The sequence below is a fragment of the Macaca mulatta genome, chromosome 5 (assembly GCF_049350105.2).
Source record: "Macaca mulatta isolate MMU2019108-1 chromosome 5, T2T-MMU8v2.0, whole genome shotgun sequence".
In the NCBI taxonomy this organism is placed as follows: Eukaryota; Metazoa; Chordata; class Mammalia; order Primates; family Cercopithecidae; genus Macaca; species Macaca mulatta.
Window position 1 is genome coordinate 55,817,587 of NC_133410.1, and position 3,120 is coordinate 55,820,706.

The window sequence follows — 3,120 nt, forward strand, 5'->3', positions numbered from 1 at the left end:
TATATCATTCATTTATATATCTATAAGTTTACAGTGATCACATGTTGTAATGATGATATTTTGCATATGTTGGGTTAAATAAAGTATATTTTTTAAACTAATTTTATCTCTTATGTTTGCTTTTTAATGTGGCTATTAGAAAATTTCAAATTACATACACGGTTTGTGTACATGGCTGACATATTTCTATTGAATGATGGGTTACTTTGGCAATATATGTAAGATGATAAAGGCTTTAGTTAAGTTAAATGCAATTTGAGTGAAGTGGACTTACTTGAGGGTTATAAAGAATGAGGATAGTGCCTTTCTGCCCATAGATGCCACTGAAGAAGCATCATTAAAGTCTCCTTCACCCTGCTGTTATGCCTAAGTCAGAGTCTCCTAAAGAACCCGAACAGCTGAGGAAGCTCTTCATTGGAGGACTGAGCTTTGAAACAGCCGATGAGAGCCTGAGGAGCCATTTTGAGCAATGGGGAACACTCACGGACTGTGCAGTAATGAGAGATCCAAACACCAAGTGCTCAGGGGCTTTGGGTTTGTCACATATGCCACTGTGGAGGAGGTGGATGCAGCCATGGATGCAAGGCCACACAAGGTGGATGGAAGAGTCATGGAACCAAAGACAGCTGTCTCAAGAGAAGATTCTCAAAGACCAGGTGCCCACTTAACTGTAAAAAAAAGATTTATTGGTGGCATTAAAGAAGACAGTGAAGAACATCACATAAGAGATTTTTTGCACAGTATGGGAAAATTGAAGTGATTGAAATCATGACTGACCAAGGCAGTGGCAAGAAAAGGGACTTTGCCTTTGTAACCTTTGATGACCATGACTCCGTGGATAAGACTGTCATTCAGAAATACCACACTGTGAATGGCCACAACTGTGAAGCTAGAAAAGCCCTGTCAAAGCAAGAGATGGCTAGTGCTTTCTCCAGTCAAAGAGGCAAAGTGGTTCTGGAAACTTTGGTGGTGGTCATGGAGGTGGTTTCGATGGGAATGACAACTTTGGTCATGGTAGAAACTTCAGTGGTCATGGTGGCTTTGGTGGCAGTCATGGTAGTGGTAGATATGGTGGCAGTGTGGATGGCTATAATGGATTTGATAATGATGGAAGCAATTTTGGAGGTGGTGGAAGCTACAATTATTTTGGCAATTACAACAATCAGTCTTCAAATTTTGGACCCAAGAAGGGAGGAAACTTTGGAGGCAGAAGCTCTGGCCCCTATGGTGGTGGAGGCCAATACTTTGCCCAACCAGGAAACCAAGATGGCTATGGTGGTTCTAGTAACAGTAGTAGCTATGGCAGTGGCAGAAGATTTTAATTGGGAAACAAGGCTTAACAGGAGAGCAGAGTCAGAGAAGTGACAGGGAAGCTACAGGTTACAACAGATTTGTGAACTTAGCCAAGCACAGTGGTGGCAGGGCCTAGCTGCTACAAAGAAGACATGTTTTAGACAAATACTCATGTGTATGGGCAAAAAACTCGGGGATTGTATTTGTGACTAATTGTATAACGGGTTATTTTAGTTTCTGTTCTGTGGAAAGTGTAAGGCATTCCAACAAAGGGTTTTAATGTAGATTTTTTTTTTGCATCCATGCTGTTGATTGCTAAATGTAATAGTCTGATTGTGACACTGAATAAATGTCTTTTAAGAGAAAAAAAAAAAAAGAATGAGGATAGTTAGTTTATGTTGATGGTTGTATGAGAAGACAGAGTGAGTAAAAAGAGTTAAGGATGGCTCCCAGGTGTCTGACTTGGGCAATTGAGTGGATATCAGTGATTTCCAATAATAAAACAAGAAAATAGCAGGGGGAGCGGGTTTGAGAGGAAGCTATTGAGCTCAGTTTTGGATAATTGAGTTTGAAGTCCTCAATACTCAGTTTGAAAAATTGGATAGGCAGGTGTGCATATGTATCTAAAGTTCAGGAGACAGAGTTGGTGAATTTACACATACAGACATCATCAGACTGCAAGTGGCATTTAAAGCCTTGAGTACAATTGAGAGTACCCAGAGAGAGTAGGCTGTAGTGGCAAGAGGACTGAAGAACAACCATAATAAACATATAGACTTCATAGCTATTAAGCAAATACCAACACTTACTCTAAGGTAGTGTTTTCCATATTGTGTTTTCCAGAACACTAGTCTCACAAGATATTCCTAAGAAGAAATCTTTCTGTGACTGGGAAGAATATTGCCCACTAGAGGTTACAACACACACTAACATATTCACATAGCTACAGTTCTGAGAAGTCCCTGTAGCAAAGACACCTCTTTAACCAGGCATTTTAAAAATCATATATAACTACAGAAATCTTCTTCTCCTCCAATAATACTGGTTAATTTCTTAGGAAATACACTCAAGGAACACACTTTGTGAAGTGTTTTTTCTTTGGTAATCCAGTTCATCAGTGGGACAAAAATCAAATAGAATATATGATTTTATTAAATTTATGGCCTTTAATTTAATTAAATATATGGCCTTTAGGGCAGATTTATAAAGAAATTACATGTCATTTCTGTCAAATAGATATATTTTCCATGTCTAGTTTCCTCTATGCAAGTTTAAGCATACTTTGGGGCATTTCAGTGCTTTCTAGAATTTTAAATGATTGGATTAAAATAAATACCTGATTTTCTCTGAGTAACTTACTAAGAATGCCAAAGAACTATTGTAAGTTCATAACAATAACTAATTCTTGTTTTAAGTTTGAATATGAGGTATCTAATGGTCTAATAAAATATTATCTCATGGAAATAAAGTTTGAAGGACAAAAATACTTTTTCCAAGGCATCTATTAAAATTTAGGAGAGGCACAAAGTTAGCTGGGCTTTTTGTTTCTTATAAACTGCTTATTCAGTTGAAAAATGTACAAGCTACCATAATTTACATTACTTATGGTGCCTCTGGTGTGTTGATTCAAAAAGTGAGTTGGGTGATAACACACCTTATAAGAGGCAGCAGATGGCATAATAATTTCCATTGCTTAGCAGCTAATACGTTATCCGCCATGGGCAATGTCTAGATTTCTATGCTAATGTAGAGTACTAGAACATTTAACAAAAGGAAGCCCCAACTCTCACAGTCAAGAGACTAGGTATAAGAGGCAGGTGTTACAAA

At 37.9% G+C, this 3,120-nt stretch overlaps 1 pseudogene; it reads left to right on the plus strand.

Moving 5' to 3' along the window:
• Positions 1-362: 362 nt before the first annotated feature.
• On the plus strand, positions 363-1,322 carry LOC697475 (heterogeneous nuclear ribonucleoprotein A1-like; annotated as a pseudogene).
• Positions 1,323-3,120: the final 1,798 nt, after the last annotated feature.